Source organism: Melozone crissalis, unplaced genomic scaffold, assembly GCF_028551555.1.
Source record: "Melozone crissalis strain CALT ecotype California unplaced genomic scaffold, PUWL_Pcris_2 ptg000027l_1, whole genome shotgun sequence".
NCBI lineage: Eukaryota > Metazoa > Chordata > Aves > Passeriformes > Passerellidae > Melozone > Melozone crissalis.
Genome location: NW_026535805.1, coordinates 63,820,697 through 63,839,994, shown reverse-complemented (window position 1 = coordinate 63,839,994; position 19,298 = coordinate 63,820,697).

Below are 19,298 nucleotides of genomic sequence, written 5' to 3'. Positions count from 1 at the left end.
ACAAACACAATCCTCATTGAAAAGAAACAATGTGTATTTGATTGAAAATAAGATCCAAAACTACTATTACAATAATGGAGAACTTTCAGAAATAAACACTAAATATTTTTAATTCTTATTTAAACTTGGTGCAAAGCAGCATAATTTCTTTTTTTTTTTTTTTTGAATAGGTAAGAATTTAATGTGACTCACAGTTGTACCTGCCTCCTTTGAACTCTCACTAATTTTCTATTTTGATAAATCACTCTAGTGTCACATTGTGGCAATAGTGACAAATAGGGAATGGGTCCATTTTTCTATTTTATGTCCTATTTATACAGTTGATGATCATGCTAGCTCTTTTGACTGCAGCATTTTGTGTAAAGACCTCATGTTCTGCATATAATTGACTAAGATCTCTAAAACTCCTGCAGTCCCATGTCAGGATAGGGTCCCTATCCTGTGAGTTTGACCTGCACACTCTGAGTGACCTCTCCTTCTTGTTTGTAGATGGATAACTTTACACTTGGTAGTAAATATGTCAAATGATAGCTAATCCATCACATCTCTAGGTAAACTGTTCTAATGATTGATTACTGCTGATGTTAAATTGTTTGGTTTATTTGCAATCTGATTTGATCTGCCCTCAGATTCCAGTCTCTATGGATTATGTCAGATAATAATTCAAAAGTGCTGTTAAATCATATCTTTTTTCTCTCATGAACAACTTGTAGATCATTTGAAAGACATCTTTGGACATTTTCTTCATTTAAAAGAGTATTTAGTGAAGCAATTTTTGTCATAATCCTTTTTTTTTATCTCTCCATTTCTGCAGACTTTCTCGTTTGTCAATTGGTTTTTCAGGTACCTGATACTAGAGCTAAACACTGCATTCCACTAATGTTCTTCCTATATACAAAGGTGTCATACCCCTCAAGTCCTGTATATAATTTCTCACTCACACTGAGGGATTGCAGTTGATTTTCTGTCTGAACCACTCCATTGCAGGGCCATGGTAAGTTTATTACCTGACATAACTCATAGAATCATTGCTTTCCAAATGACAATCTACCAAATAGGGGAAACCTTTAATCCTTATTCCTACTTGTGGCAAATCACTGTATTAAACCTTATGAAGAAGCTGAATAAAAGCTGTTTTTGAAACTGTTATAAGATACTAATAGGATCAGGCCTTTCTATGTGTGATTGCTTTTTGAAAACACTTCAGTGAGTTTAAACTCACTTAAAACCTGTTGTCTGATTTTTTCCTTGATTTTAAAATAATAAAATACTATGAGCTACTAATTTAAAAATTAGTGTTTATTAATCAACTTCTAGATTTCATTAAAGAGTCTGTATTTCCTGGCTAAAACCCGCTTATTATAAAATAATTCACCATGTAAATATATTTTGTGTTCAGCTTCTAACCTGATGGCTTTCGCTTGAAAGTTAAGTTACTTGTCTTACAAGTGCATTGTGCACTTGTAAACCCATTTAATAATATCACCTTTTTGACATCTCATTGTCTGGGATTTCATGTATTTGCAGTTTCTGAAAGTCCTTTAACTTCATGGAGACCCCTTTTTCCTAGTTCTTCCTGAACTCTTGAGACTTATGACTAAGATATGCTGATTTTGAATGGAATCATCCTTTCCTTTGTTGCAGAATCCATTTTTTGACTTAAAGACTGAGATCTCTGCTGGCTTGGACATATGCCTGCTGCCAGTAAGACATGGTAACATAAGTGCTTTTCCTGACATTCTAATTCAGTATTAGCCCAGTCCTTGTGTCAATTAAGATAGGCTAGAGGGTAATTTATTTCATCCTAATAGTATGATTCCTTTCCTATCTTCCATGCATCTGGACTGCTTCCAGTGTATTTTCTCTTTACAGCACATTAGAGCAGAAATGAAGACTAGAAGTTGAAATTGTCCCCTGAGTAGGCAGTAAATCTCTATACAGTTTTTTGTTTTCTGTTTAATGCCAGAAACTGATTCTTTCAAATGTCCTGACTACAGTGGACAAATTGTCTGCTGGTATTGCATTTAAAGATTTACAATTTGACATGCCTTGCTGGATATCGACTTGAATGATATTAGACCTTGAAACTTGTGTAAACAAAATAGGTTCATCCCATACTCTTCCAACAAGTATATTGATATCTCTTAGCAGGCAAACAGAAGTTTAAAACATGAAGTACAAAGAAGAAGCACATTATATTCACAGAATGAATGATAGAAGCGTGATAGTATTAAATGTGAAGATATGACAACAAAATGAAACTTCTGGTAGTGTTCATTCTCTCAGAATTAATCAGCAGTGTGAAATTTAAGTTGGCTCCTTGCTACCTGTCTGTTCTGCTGATTGTTTTAATTGCCTGTTGCCCAATGTGAGGAATCAAAGGGACATACTAAGAAAAAATCCTGTAGTCAGGTGAGCAGTTTCCTTTTTGTAATTTAGATGACACAGTGGAGTGAATGGTGATAAGTGATAGTGAAGTGACATATTAACATTTTTTCAATGTAAAAATGTCCCCAAGAAGGCTGTATTCATCCACACTTCTGATGTCTCTTGTGTGAAGAAAATCTGTGAAATGTCTTAAGTGATGAGAAAATTCAGTTTAGTGTAGTCTGGCATTACTGTTGCATTGCAGTGTGATTGAAATAGAGAAGTGATGGTGGCACTGACAGAGCATATTGCTACAGACACTTCAGGTGGACTGAAATTGTGCTCCAAGACAGATTTTTATGCATCCCAAACTTGACTGATATCATATGCAGTTATCTACTCCAAAAATTTCAGCAACAATCAAAGTTCACCAAAATGTACTTCGCTCTGCTGCTTTCAGTATTTGTGCCTGGTTTATGCAAGTTCGACTACTTTAGTAGTCATTTCATGCCACACTTTTTTAGTTATTAATAAAAAAATTTAGAGCTTGACTGTGGAGTTTGGAAAGGGGTCAAAAGAAAGTATACATGAATTTGTCATAGTGGTTGTACAAAGAAGTGATTGTGTCCCTTTCCAGATGGGAGTGAAATCTCATCAAATTGAGAAGGTTAACTCCTTGTACTCATGAAGATCTTGTTGCTGCCCAACTTCAGCTCTTATTGCTGCAGACCACCAGGAAGGGAGATCCAGCTCACCGTTCACTGGGCCCTTTGACCTCCTGCTGACTACAGGTGAGTCTCTGCTTTCTGCACGTGTGCATGTGCCTTTTATTAAATATCAGCTCACTGGGAAATAAGTGGAAACTGTGATATCCTTTTAGTTTTAGGAAGCATTGAGAGGAGAAATATGAGAAATAATTATCTAGATTAATTACACACTTTGTTAAGCTTGATTTACGAAAAGAAATCCGTGTTTAAAAAGCACAGTGATTTCTATTGGAAAATTATTGTATGGTAGATCTCACAATCAGTCAGTATATTATCACTGTAAATAGCAAAGGTAATTTTGAATAAAAAGTGTCAGAAATGGCAGATTAGAATTTCCTTTGCCTAGAAGTCACATTGCCATCTTGTTTCCAGCATTTTTGTTTTATGCACTACCTATGTAAAATTAGAATTTAACTATGACAACACGGACATTAATTCTGGAATAAATGAAAAATAATTCATAAGTACCTGGAGTGAGGACAGTGAAGCAATGCCATTGCTATTGAGCTGAGAATCAGGCAGAAAACATCTACAGAAAAGTGTAATTTTTAGATTGATCTTCTGCATATTTATGTCACTTTTGCACAAGTAAGATTATTCATACTCATTTAGATTTGATCCTGTAGCCATGTTAATCTAAATGAAGTTTATTTTTTGTAGTAGGTTTAGTGAGGGTAAAAATATTAGTTAATTGTCCAATTAGTGGGCATTACTGCAATCACTGATAGCAGACTGAATAAAGGAAGATAGAAGAGAGATAGAAACCAAAGAAAGATTTTAAGTAATATATACATTTGTATTTCTTTCTGTTATTCTTTCATCAGTGTACTCAATAATTTAAACATTAAATAACTTTTTGATGACAAATTTAACTAACTCTTTGTGAAGTTTTGAAAAAGATTCTCTAAGCTTTGCTTGGTTCTACAAAGAATGTGCAAGGAAACAGCAAGAATGCTTTGATGATCTTCTCAATTTCATCAGTTTACAAAACTATATTAGATGCTATTTATTTGCATGCCACACATAATTTTCAGTAAAATTTGGTCTCCTTGCACCTAAAATTTTCAGTAAACATATTTGCAGTTCATAGTTGATTTGACAAGTGCAATGGCATTGATTTGATGTGCCCTTCCAAACATTCTCAAGTGTTCCTACATGAAACTTATTTCAGGACACCTTTGCCAGACACCTGATATGTTAGTAGGCACTGCATCCAAGGAAGACTGGATTGCTAACACTTACTATTTTGCTAGGACCTAGAAAGTGCAGATCATAACTGTCTGTCTGGGTGTTTCTTGGTAAGTAATGAAATCTCTGCCTGCAACTCTCCTTCTCCTCCTAACTTAGGGTTTAAATGGTTAGACAAGTAGCAGGAGTAAAGATGAGTTTGGAAATCACATTTTAACTTTACAATTGCCCCTATGTTTGACTAAATAATGAAAAGTTAAATTGGTTTTCCTTTAAATCACAAATCAAATGTGGAAGTTACAGAAGAAACGTTTATTTGTGTATCTGTAATGCACTAGTCCTGACTGAAACAATTGTCACTCACACAAGAGAACTGCTTTAAAATAAGTGTTAAATAAGTTAAATAAGTTTAATAAGTTTAAAGCTGCAAGCTGGGTAGAATAGTCCCAGTGTAAAATACCAAAGTATCAGTATTCAGTGTGAATGGTGTACATGTCCATTCAGTACTAGTGTATTGGCACATGTGAATATTTTTATGACTGGAGTCTGAAATTACCTGTTTGTGCTGTTGCTTAAGTGTAGCAGTGAATGTGTTTTTTCTACTTATTTGCAAAACAGGGAAATTGTTTTCAATTACACACTGGTACTTCTGTACCAGAAACTTACAGATGGATACTAAGAACTTTTACTTTGTATTAAAAAGCACTTTTGAACTGTTTGGAAGTTCACCCAGGAAATAAAAGATTTTATCAATGCAGCTTTATGAGGCTCTTATGCTACATACAAATTGAAAGGTATTATGTTGTCTTCACTTTGGAAAAGAAAAGTTTTGTACATTCCCAGCATGAAGGCCTCCAGAATTGTCTGACAGCAAAGCCCTCTGGCATTCAGAGCACAGAACTTTCCATTGTCTGGCATCCCAGAAGCAGTGTGCTTCTGGATGGAAACTCAAGCACCCTTTAATTTCACAAATATTTGTTTTTATCTTTTACCGTCTCCTGCAGATACTTTTCTGCCTTTCACCCTTGAAAGTCCTCTAATTAGTCATGGAATGGACAACTAAAAATCAGAATATAGTCCACGAGAGTTATTTATATATCTTAAATTCTCCCATAATGTTTTACATTGTTCCCTTCCTCCCCAAATCAATTGATTTTGGTGGCAGTTTTACCTAATTATGGGCTAAAAACCTTCTGAATAAGAATCTCAATATCTTGTCTTAATTTCTTCTCTGCAAAAAATTCTTTGGATAATGATTTCTCAGTTCTGTCAGTACATGCATTTCTTATTAAGATGCTTCTTTTCCTCTCTAGCATTGTGCATGCAGCATTAACTGAAAGGTGAGTGGGCATTGTGCTCTCACCAGAGATTATGTACCTGGTCAACTACTTATTCATTAAAAGGTTCTATTAGAAAGTAGAAGAGCTAACACTGGAGGGAAGGGTAAACTCTGAAAGATGCTAGCAAAACAAAATCATGGTATTTCTTTGCTTGTCAGTATGTTTTTTCAGAACTAGCATCATGAGACTTGGCAAGAATAACAGTTACCTAAATGCAATTCCTGCATTAATTAGAGGGCTGCTGCAAAGGAAGCAGCACCATCAAGGAGAAACTGCAAAGAATGGTAATTATAAATGTCCTTGACTAATGGCTAGGGGTGAGATAAATGGCTTTTCCTTGTCTCAATCTGTGCATATTCCTTTCTTCTGAAAGGGAGCAGCTCTGCATGGCAGCCAAGGGTTACAGTGCGTTTTGCTTTTTGCAGCTGTAGGATCATTTCCATGATGAACATCTTCACCTGGAAATCCTATGGCAGTACCAGGTATTTGGCAATGGTCGGGCATGTGGATAGAAGAAAAGTGGGCAAAATTGCTAGGACTTTGCCAGTGAAGAGGGAGGCTTTCAACATTTAATTGTTGCTTACTTTTCTTACATACAATCTCTGCAGATTGTTTGCAGATCAATATTTGAATTTTACACTCACAGATTTATGAGAATTCATGCTGTATGCTGCTCCAGCCAGCTTACAGAAGATCTATGTTGCAGGTCTAGTAAAGTTTCTACTAACTTTTAAGACCAGATTTTAAAGCAAAGTAGGATTTGAAAAGCTCTGTCTTGATTTAGGTAGTTCACATCCCTTCAGATACATAAAGGCTATATCACCATGAAGGGTTTCAAATACTGATGCCTATTGTAATCCTCAGATCCCAAGGGTACCTGAAAATCTGACACTTAATTCCTCAAGAATAATATATGCATCTGCCACTGGCATTGTTACTTTGTATGTTCATAACCTTTTTCAATAATATGGTAGCTCATTGTTTGCCTTCTTTAGGAAAAAAAGGTTCCCTGTGCATAATTTATTTTATAAATAAATAAAGAATTGTGCTGTGTTTACTTTAGCCAGTAGTTGTATGCAGCTGGAACTGTAATATAAGAAAGATATTTAAGCCTTTTGCCTTTTGCTTAGGTTTTTTTTTTCTTTAGGGGGAAAAAATATCAAGTTAGTTTTGTCAATACCTTTCTCTTTTAAAGCAATTAGACATGAAAATGCATGAAGAGGAGCTGAGACTACACTTAACCCTGACTGATGGAAGGGGGATTGCATCATAGGTGCCTAAATGTGTATGTGTGAGCAACTGGGAAATACCAAAGCGTCAGCACTGCTTGAGATGTGGTGAAATAGATTAATATGGGAATATATCAAAGCAGTGGATGCAGAGAAGAGCAGGGGGGAAAGAAGAAACCCTACTGGAGCAGAAACCTTCAAAATACTGGCAAAAAACCCATGGAAAATTCTGCATCCATGTTTTACATCCACTCTGTTGTGTGTCTCTTTAATGGATAGTACTTAATGGACAGATGGGGCTGTTAAAAAGGCCAAAATACTCATGAATTTTTTTTCTAGTAAATAAAGTGCTTCCCCTTTAGACTTTTTTTATTCCAGCTTTAACGAGGCTTCCCTTCACTGGTGCCAAGAAGTCCCTGATTTGCATGTGCAAATTCAAGATTAATATGAGTGAACTTTGTTAGATTTAATAATCTGTTGTTGCCTATGAGGAATGTATTGCTTTTTTTTCCTTCTAGGATTTTGTGTTATATACTTAGATTACTTAAGTACACAGGATTTTTGTGTCAACTGTGATTATGTGTTTTTGCAGGATTTTAAATCAAGTATTAAAATTAATTTTATTTTAAGAGAGTTTAAAAGCTTCCATGTTTTCCTTTTTTTTTTTTTTTTCTTCCTTCTGGGCTTAAAAAAAAAGCAATGTAATTGTTTGTGTTCAATCAACACACAGTATTTTGAGACTCTGTCTCTCAAAATAGCTATTCAAATTGGAATCCTGTAGAATTTTATAATTGCTCTGGACCTCTGAGTCATCTGCAGAAATATTTTTAATGATCAATCGACCATAAAACTCATAACTTTTATTTGAGGTCCCTCAAGAACAAATTGATTCTGTGTTTCCATATGATTAAGGAAAATACCCATCTAGTTAGGGATTTGCATTAAAAGGTGAAGAAATAGGGAAACAAAGAGCAATTCTGATTTGGAAGGGTGAAACATCCAACATTAATAGTGCAATAAAATTATTAAAACTGAATATTTGATTAATTTTCAGTGTACCCTTCATACATATGATCACACCTTCCACCTGAGAAAGTGAGGGGTAAAGCAATTTCTTCCCTTGCCTGCAATTCCCTCTTAGCACACGATTAAAGGCTTATACAAAGAGGCAGGAGAAAATTCATTAACTTGGCAACCACACGGTTTTATCCAATGCTGCTGATGCTGAAGCTGGAATATATGCATGTGTAACTTAGAAACAAATTTCACATTTTAGTATTAGTGGCAGGTGAGTTGCATTGGTAATTCCATCCACTGCAGCCTGTCTAGAATAACTATATGCAGCAATTCATGCATGTAATTCAGCTACCTGATTCATTAACATTTAAACAGTCTGTTAGGCAATGGCCATAAATTAGATGCCTTGCAGATCCTTGGCAAAAGTGTGTTTAACAGCCATCGATACACTAAAGCCTTGTCAAGAAAAAATTGCCTACATGCTATGCAGTAACAAACAGGAGTGTTTTGTGTATGCCATTTTAAGGATGGCATCTAATATCACTGGGGCCACAAAAAATGCTGTGAATGGAAAGAGGGAAAACACTGCACTTAATTACAGTGCTAGTGGGACTTTCTGTGTCTGGAAAGAGACAGAGATGTAGGGTCTAATCCAGAATACTTTTAAAGCAATGGAAATGTTCCTATGGATGGAAGATAAAGGACTCCACCACTCCCCACTGAAGGGAGTTCCTCTCCCTTGAATCATGTCTTTAGCACCCTTATGTTCCCATAAAACAGAGTAGTGGAGTGAGGAAGAAGCTGGGAACACCTCATCCTGTTTTATCCCCCAAGGGCTGATATCCCCATTTCATATCAGCCAATATAAGCTGTTTAGAATTCTGTACTATGGGAGTGGGGGATAGACTAACTGCAGTGACTCATCTGTGGATATTCTCCCTTCTGTCACAGCTCCTTCACAACTGTGCCTCTACCATTGTGTCCTACTTCCTGCTTGGAACTCACCTTGGACAGAACCACCCTCACCACCTTCATCTTTCCCAGGGAATATGTTCAGTTCTGGCAACAAACCATAGCACCAGGCTGAAGGGAACACAATGGGCTTGTATATATCACAAAATCCTGCATGCATTCCGCATACTCTGGGTTAGGTGCTGTGCCATGAGGGCATGTGAAGGAGTTTAAGGACGCAAAACTCTGATGAGATTAAGGTATGGCAGAGGGAGTCAGACCTGCTACTGATATTGTGTGCTTCAGACCAGCTACACTCAAAACCATACTGAAGGGCTTTTTGAACAAGAATTGGCATAATTCAATTTCTTTCCAATATGGATGATGAGGGAAAGGAACCAAATCCTTATAACAGAAGCTAATTCAAATCTGGATACATGAAAACAATATTACGAAGATTTTCAGGTCTATATGCCCAGTGGGCTTTAATCACTTGATACAGTAACTACACAGGGAATACTAGTTTAAAGGTAAAAATGGAGAAGAAGAATTTCAGGGAAACAAGAACTTCTGTCATCCCTGTGTAACATGTATGACTATTTCTGGTGGCTTGCGACTAACAACAGAATTCCTGCACTTATATCATCCGTTGCTACTGTGGTTCCAGCTCTGGAAACTGTCTCCATTTGTTTCAGGACCTGATTATGATAACTGAAATTATGATTGTTTTGTTACCAATCACTGATTTGAATAGATTTGGGCCTATTGGTGTATTGTCATCCCACAAGAGAATTTACCTATTTTTAAACCAAAAATTACCTTGTGAACTACTGGTAGGTCTGTTCTTTGGGTTGTTTCTTTAATACAGGAAGAGGTTCCCACATAGTTTTCTCATGATTGTGTTGGACAAGCTGAAGATCACTTTTCCAAATGACTGAAGTAACTTTGCCTCTGGAAAGTTGGTTTTAGTCCTGGTCATGCAATGCACTCCCATCTTGAGATGGTCACCCAGCAGATCAGTTATGGTCTAAATAAGCCAAGATCCGAGGGGCATTTCAAGTCAACATTTTTTAACTACTCAAAGAGCAAGACTGAAAAAGTGTGCTAGGAACCCACCTGCGTGGCACCTTAATGCTCTGTCCTAACCTCATTAACAGCTCAATATTTGCTGATCATGAGGAAAGACAGAGTGTTTCACAGGCCACATGCAAGACCATTTTTTTCCCTCAAGAAAGGCAGAACTTATAAAAATATGAGTTTTTCACAACATTCAACTGATCAAATCAATTATTTTACTGATACTGAGAACAATATGGCAAACTCTGGGAAAGTGAGGCTCTGTGGACTGGGGCTTGATTTAAATATATATCATAGCACCCATATTTGGAGTTTACATCTCTCTTTAAAACACAAATGCAACTAGACTCTGGAGAAGTCCTTATTGTGTTTTTTATAAACTTTTAGATGCTACAGATGTTTTAGACTTGGTAAAGTCTTAAGATTTTTTTCAGAGTGTTTTAATTCTTTACTACTACCATGAATTTTTATAGTTCTACTTTACTGAACTTTTTGGAGATATTTCAGAATATAAAAAATTAAATATCTTTCTTAATTACTCTGATGTTATGGGACATCTCTATTGTCTCTATAGTTGTTTCATAAACAGCTATACTACTTGTGGGGAAAATTTGCAGAAACAGAGACATGTTCACAATAACTTTTTGTGACTTCTTTTCCTCTTTGCCTTCCCTCTCTAAAGTAATTGGAGTATTGATTAGATCTGTCCAACTAGTCCATTTCTAAATGAACATAACCTGTTTTTACTGGTTAAATCAGCAATCAGGAAGTTTTCTGATTTCTTTAGTATTTTGTGCTCTAGAGAGTAACATAGAAAAAAGGAATTTGTTGCTTCTGTAGACATAATTAATGCATGGGTGATATCTTCTCAATTTAAACTTCTCCTTTCAGACAACTGATGTAGTTCAGTGAATTCTGGATTAGTCATCAGTTTTGGTTTTGACAGTTAATGAATATAATCCTTAAAAGGGGTAAACACTAGAGACAGTCTAAGTCTTTGAGAAGATAATGTTGCGATATTTGTTAGATTCATTTAATATTAAACTTTACTCATCATCACAGACATGATCTCTAGTATTTTAAAAAACAGTATTTGAATAGCTATTGCACTGCCATGGAATAGAGACACCCATCAATAAACATCTTTTATTTTCTAGCAATTTTCTAAAATGTTTTAAATTCTCTGAAGAATTGCATTTTTCTAGTGTGCATCTAAATACTGATAGTTTTAGAACTGTTCCTATAAACAGTGCTTTCCTAGTAATGCTTTCAAATCTCTGAAATTAAACACATTTATTGCAAGAATAATTCTGCCTAGGCACAACTAGCATATTTCCAGTGAAATAAGTGGAACTTTGCAAAAATGTATCAAGCAAATTGCTTCATAATTTGCATTCCATAATGTTTATACAAATTTCCTTGTCATGAAATATTATCCAATTTCTAAAATTATCACTCTTTCATGATGCAAAGCAAATATATTTTTCAGCTTATCCTTAGATGTGGGAAGAGAAAGGCATAGACTGCTTATTTATTACTAAATGTTCTTGTTAACTCTTAACATATTACATTTGTTATATTCATCATCATTGTGTTTAGAAATACATCATAATAGCCCCAGTCTCCCATAAATAAAATATTATTTAAGCTATTGAAAGAAAATCATGTGTGAATAAAGTACAGATATTTGTTGGATCTGAGGTTCATTCTGTGGGAATGCTTGGCTTTTTGCCTCATACATCCTAACTTTCTAAGTTTTTGGAGATTTCCCTTTAAGTTTATCATGTCAACCCAGAAGACCTGCCTCTGTCTTTCCTAGGTTTTTCTCAGTTTCTCATGTTTACCCCTTGAGAAGTTACTGTGAGTTCAGCGCAGAGATGGGGGCTGTACATTAAACTGAGGGATGGCAGCATTGTCCTCAAAGGCTGCTGCCTGTCAGGTTCTCTGGGCTCTCTGTGTCTGCAGGAGCTGTAACTTAGAGCTGGGAACACATATTGACCTACAAGTAGGACCACGTCAGCTGCTGGTGAGGAGCAGCCCTTCCACACATCTCTCTTCTATCTTTCATGCTCAAAGGAATCTGGAAATAATTCAGTGAGTGTTCATTTAACTCTGGGTTGTGGGATAATACAAACAACAAAATAGTGTCCTATGACTAAGATCAGAATTCTGCTGTGGAAGGTGAACAGCAAGAAACAGATCTGAGCAACCAGGTCTGTGCAAGTAAGTGTGTGTTAAATACGTAGAGAGAGTAAAGGAGAACAACAAGGAGACCAAAGTGAAATGATTTGACTATTTATCCACTGGAGCTTGATATTCCTCATCTAATAAGCTGATTGTTTCCATAATTTATGTTTGAATAGACTGGAATTTGAAGTTTCTAGAGTAACTATCACATCTTAACTCCTTCCTCTTTGTGACATTGGGATTACATTGAAGTTTCTGACTAATTCAGTCCTGATTTACATTTCAGTCCACATTCATCAATAGCTCTGTAGTTCATGGGGTTTTCAAGTAGCCACCTGATAAGTCTGGGAAATGCTGTATGGGTTTTCTGTTGTTGTGTTTTTTACTTAAACTCCTGACTATATTTCAAGTTTCATATTTTAAAATGATTTGTTAATCAAAAGTTACTTCCAAATTTGTTCTAGTTTTAAAGCAAAAAGGTTTTTTCACTGCAAAATTAAATTACTAAAAAGTGTATTATTGTTTATATCTCTTTGTGCAATGCCTAAATTAGCAAATCAAGGTGTATCCAGTTCACAGACTGAAATTAGGAAAGTTGTTGGCTTTTTTTCCTTGCCCCCTCCCCCTTTTTTAGCTTCAGATATTTTTCAAATCTACAATAAATGATTTCGTACAATGGCTGAGTCTTAATTTATTCCATTTAAATTATTTAACATTCATTTATACAATATTGGAACATTTTATTTCAGGATATAACATTTATCATAGATTTTTTTTTTCAAGAAGAAGCACATAACTCTCAAGATGAAGTTGTTTGTTACACTTCTTTTTTCCATATTTATCTTGTTAAATCAGACATTAATGGTTCTCAGTTATAGGAATAGAGGCTGCAGAGGCCCTGCATTATCAGATACCTTTGAGTTCTGTCAAAGCTCGTTGTGTGCAGAGGAATCCTACACAGACTGTAAAAGTCAGGTCATTGTGCTGCCTGTGTTGGGCATTCGCTACAGGAGAGCCCTAGCAGCACAGCACAGATGCTCTAAGTGAGAATGACATCATGAGTCTGCAAAGGTAAGGCTTCCTTTTGCCTTTAGACATTTCTTGAGACAAGGGAATGTATTGAAATCCATATTGTTTCAAATGGCTAGGAAGGGAGATCAGCTGTTATGGTGGGAAAAAGACAAATACTGAAACAGATAAAAAAAGGGGCAGGTATATCTTTAGGAAAAAAGGAAAAGCAAGTCATATCTTTATAACTAAAAAGGTGGAAACCATTAATAGAACCTGACTGCTGCATTCATGTAGCTCAAGGCAATGGAGGGAGAGATGGGACTGAACTTGTCCCACACTGGTGAGCAAATCAAACCCTGCTGCATTTTCATCAACTGTCAGAAACAGACAGATATTTCTTTGGGGCTAGGCAGGAAATTAGGCTATTAAGTTACAGCTTTTTCACAGAGCTCTTGTCATTCTCTTCTCCTATTCTACAGATGTTCTATCAAAGCAACTCATTGTGACCATTTATCTTTCCAAACTTAAAATACTTTTTCCAGAGCTAATTTTTTCCCTCAGTAGTTGAGGTCTTTGTAGTCTGTGTCTTGCTTCCCTGATCTTGTATGGATCTAAGATTAATTTGCACTAGCGAGGAGTTCAACAACAAAATCAATTTCAATTGGGTCAGGTGAGGTCACTCCCAGCTCAGCAGTGTGAGGGGAAAAAAAAAGATTATTATCATTCTGGGAACACTACTATAGTGTGTAGGGAAAAAAAAAAGGTCTATTAATGACCTTTACAATAATTTTCATAACATTGGAAACTATTAATTTTTTGTTTACTTTCTGCAACTTTAGTATAGTCATTTATATGCAAATAATTTGTGTTACAGAATGCTTTTTTATTCCTTAAGGAAATTTGAATAGAATTTGTTAGCTGACTGGTAGCATTTCACAAAAAATGTGGCACTGTCAAGCTGATACAGAAATACCTTTGATAGATCTTTTTATATCCTTGGCACAGAGACAGTGTAAATTAAATAGTAACATTCTTTCTGTTAGGTATTCCATGCACCATATCACAAATAGGTAGTTTTAAAGGAAATTTAATTTACCGCTTAAGGGAAATATTTTAGACAAAAAAAAAGTTCAAATGTTTAAAACCTAATTTACAAGGAAAGAAGCCCCAACCTGTTTACAGAATCTGTTCTTTAGTGTTTATTTTATATCATAGCTTTGAAAGAAAAAAAGAAAAAAAAGAAGCAGCATCAGCTTAAATGCTAATCAAGCATTAGTGTTTAACATGCACTGGATCTGAATTATTTGTCCCATCAGGTAGACATTACAGTTAAGAAAATGCACATGTGCCATTTCATTCACACAGCATCAGATTTTCAGGTGAATTAGAGCTGTGTGTTTCCTTTAGGACAGCTGTGCAAACTAGTGCTAACTAAAGACCTGCTCCACATAGGCTAAGAGGAAGGAAAAGCTAAAGCTGCTTAGCTGAAATTGCTGGGCCGTGTCTTTGTTTCTGCTTTGTGCATCTTAAATATTTGTGTAATCTGTGTTGAAGAGTGACAAATACCTTAGTGTTTTTAAGTTAAAATCGGTATTTTGATGTCTGGGAAATAACATACTTTGGATTTAAAGGTTCTGTACATTTATGTCCTATTAAAAAAAAAAAAAAAAAAGAGTGAAGTACACTAGGAGATTACTTTATGGAAATGCAATTGTCTTAAAAAATAAAAGGAAGTTATTGGAATAATTTCAGTTGTGCTGTAGCAATCCTGACTTCAGGTGTTGACCTTAATCAGTTTCATTATATGCAAAAAGATTCAGATTTTCTGGGTCAAATTCTCCCCAAGTGTATTTTTCCTGAATTTTCAGGAAAATGGATGTGGCCTGCTGATGTCAAATTTCTTCCATTTCCTTTTTGTGTGATCAAAACATGTAAAATGAAATAATGCTACTAATAATTCTTTAGGGAAAAAGATACTAGACATATGTTTCGTTATTCTAAGAGTTTGAGCTAAGTCCTCTGTCTATACATACATATATATATAATCTTGTTCTTTGTACAAGCTTACCTATCTGAACATCACTGAAAAATGAAAAAAACCCTAACATAAAAATTCTATAGCCAAAGTTTATTTTACTGCAAAAATAAAAAAACCCCATCCTTTCTTCCCCTAATCATGAACAGAGATTTTAACAAATGTTAAATTAGCTCTTGACTGACTGTGTACTGGTAATAGATAAAGTTTAGCATAAACAAATTTGCCTTCATTGTCATGGATTCAGTGTTTAAACAGATACTTCCCTTTCAAAATATAACTGATTGCTACTCAAATCATTGCACTTCAGAGAGCATTGAAAAAGTATCCCTAAATGGTGATAGTATTTGATAGCAACCCATTTTAGGCTTTACACTTCCATTAGACTTAAATTTTCAAAGGCCTGAGTGAAGACTCCCTGATTATTTTCTCATCACTCTGAACTAATAATAGTTCAGGATTAATATCTCAATATTATAGATATTGATATAGATATAGATCGATATAGATATAATATATAATATAGATAAAAAAGGGACCCAAGGAGTGTCAAAGCTGGATCTGTACACATAATGGACAAATTATCCTTTCAGGCCAAAAGTATTATTCCAATGATTCATAATGCAAGATATTCCTAAATTTCCACTGTAAAATTGTACAGGTCTTTAAAGTACAATCTTGCCCCTACCTGTGTTAGTGTGAACACTTTGTAAGGATATAAAACTGAGACAACTGTATATCCCTACTTCCAGAGGACACTTCAGTTTATAGCTAGCTGTTACCTAAGGGCTTCCTAAGAAAGATTTAAATAGTCTTTATAATGTGCTCTATAAGGTAGTTTAAAAAAATATGTATTTTTATATAATTCACATTTTATATTATCTTTATGATTTATAAACAAAAATAATTTAAAACTTACATAATTTATAGAAAATGTAATTTCAATTTTAGGCTGCACTGGATTTGCACACTAGCATTTGTATTAAATTTAGATTAAGTAATATCTTGAATTGTGCTATTTTTCCTTTGGGGCTTAATACAAAGTCCATTTGAAGTTAGTTTGCTTTCCCTTAGATGCAGGAGAGATCATTCCATCTCCCACTGAAGTTAACAAAAAGGATCCTCAGATTTTATTAGCTGTTAAAGAACATCTACAAAAACGTATTTCACATAACAAGCTTCTGAGGTAGGACACTGATGGCAGAACTACTACAGACTTTTTTACAGGAAAATAAAGACTTTTTGGAGGACTACTTTTAGCTGAAAGTCAATGTTTAGTCTAGGTTCTGAAAATAATCAGACTGGAGTCTGATGAGCATGAAGACAGGAATGTAAAGTGAAATTTCTGAATAGGTCAGGAGGTTGTTATGATAATCCCAACTATTTGAGTGATGGGTACACTTACATACCTGCTTTTTCACAGCAGAGACCTGTGCTAGAGACAGAAACTCACTGGGATCTCTGGGTCTTGCTTGGCTTTACATTGCTGGAATGCAACTGGGTTAAATGAACCTATTCCTTACTTACAGCAGCGATCACACATCAGATTGGCCTTGCACTTTCCAGCAAGTCATGAAACTGTGGACTCCATTATTTGTGAGCAAAGTAGTATTTGGATGGATAAGCATGCTTACTAACAGCTGGGCTAAAATAGCTAAACACAGATGAGATAAATGCCATTCTGCTTGCTTAACTCTTGCTGTTTCAATTAGATGTGTTGTTTTTCTCACTCTGTCTCAACCCATTCTATTATTTTTCCTATTTGTATCACACTGCATCACTGAGCAGGTTACACAGCTATCAGTTTCTCTACTTGAAATGAGAACATTGCAAAAGATGATGGAGATGACTTCTTAATATTAGGCTGATGAAGTATAAAAAACTCTTGCACTAAATGACCTAGAGAGTTCCTAATAGCATCTGTAAATTTTTCAAGATATCAGGTCAACTAAAAATGTTGAATAAACAAGTCTCTATTAACTGTACACAATGTTCATGAATTAATATTTCCATATAGTGAAGAAATTTATGTTTCAATTTGAATACACTGGGAAAGTGACACTTATTTCTTTGGAAATAAATAGCTTAGCCTAATCTACCAATTACCATTTGCAGAAGAAAGAATACTTTTGTATTTTTCTTAAAAGATTTTTGCTCCCCAGCAGACATTTGTATTGCCAAAGTATTACTTTATTTTCAGAGTACAGGTTTACAAACTGAAAACAAAATTTCACAGAAGGATAACATGAAGACAAAGAAGACAAGTTTAGGGGAATGGCATGATAAAACAGAGCACATCCTGAGGGAAATACAGTTTAGGAACAATTTTACTAAAATTTGACCACAGGCACAGCAATAATATAAATAGATTAATCTGCATAGAAGTAATCAAATCCATGTACAATAGTGTGTGTTTTAGAAGAATTCAAAGTGGATGTTGCTAATGATGGGAATGATATCTACACAGTTAGATTTGAGTTCATAGCATGTTTTTTAAGGATTAACATTTTATGGCTATTTAGCACATACCATTTATAGTATTTCTTATTCTACCTTCTCTATTTTGTTTCATTTTGATTTTCAATTTGATTGAAAAATTGTTGCACTTTTTATTGATACCATATTTTTCACCCACTTAAACTACTCTTGCTTTAGGCTAACATCACTGAATTCTGAAATCATAGAGTAAACAATTCATCTTGTTGCTATTGCTGTAGTCTGTGTTTTCACCTCACTTAACTTCAGTGGTATTGAGTAATCTTCTAAAGACACCAAACTTAGAATTTCCATTAGCTATTCTAGAATTCATAGAAAGAGATTGATGCATTCTAGGAAATGTTAAACTCATTGATCTGCGTGGTTGAAGTTTATGTATTTATACAAAGACAATGAAAATGGATAAAAATGGGCCTACTTTGGCTGTGAATAATACAAAGTAAGAACTTAGGAGAAAAGTGGATACAGACCTTATATGCATAAAAAATGATAAACTGTAATTTCAAAGAGATAGATAAAATATATACTTTTTCAACGAAATATGTTAATACTTTAAGTTGTTTTCAAAACTTTGCTTTCTGGAGAACCAGCGAGTAAGAAGCTGCCATAATTCAATTTTTGAGTTACTACCACTTCAGAATGTCAGGATTAGAAGTATCATTTCATATGTAGCTGGTAATGAACACTTTTCCATACCCATGACAATGAAATCATTACAAGATTTCTTCGATGAATGGGAAAATAATTATTGATGAAAATTAGAGTGATGAATAGCATGAACTTTTAATGTACTTTCACATATTATATTTTATTGTGACTATGTATGAAGAAAACTAGTGATGATATCAGTAATGTTAAAATAAATACAGTCTCACATAAATGTTATTAAATATGGGCACAAAATATTAATATTAGTTTAATTTTTGATGTAAAAATCATTTGGAAGCAACAAAATTATTGTTACATGTTTTTCCTGTCCATGTGTTTGAAATAGACAGTTTTGAAGGTAAATTTGGACACAGGAATGAGTCTCTCCCTTCAAATATTGTGTTTTTTGAAGCTGAACTCAGACAGCTGACTTCTGTTAAAGTGAATGTCAATTCTTATCAATGATATTTAGTAGCATTTCCTTAGCTAGCTAAGCACTGACTCCAATCTCCCAATTGTGAATTCACCTCCAATTTATCTGTTTCATGTCACACCAATGGACTTTGAATGACCTTCTTAGGACTCTTATCCTTACAAAGCACTTGGCAGCCATCTCCTATGCTAATTTTCATCAACTTCCATTTCTTTTTTTTTTTTATTATTATCAACTTCCATAAGTGTTCTTCTCAGCTGATCCATGAAATCTCAGTGCAGCCACTGACACTGGATGTATTATAGAGTATTAGAGACAACCCCAGTGATAAAATCATTGTGATAGTTTAAAAAAAAATTTGAAAAATAACAATTGTTTAGCTAGAACCTTGCTGATTAGATCTAGGCAAAGAGACAGAATACTTTCAATTGAGAATACTGTTTATAATTTAACCAATTTATTTTTTTGTTCAAGTTAATGATGTTAAGATTATTGCTGTGCATTGTTACCTTATTTTCACATTAAAGATATTAAATCTTTTCATCTTAGCAT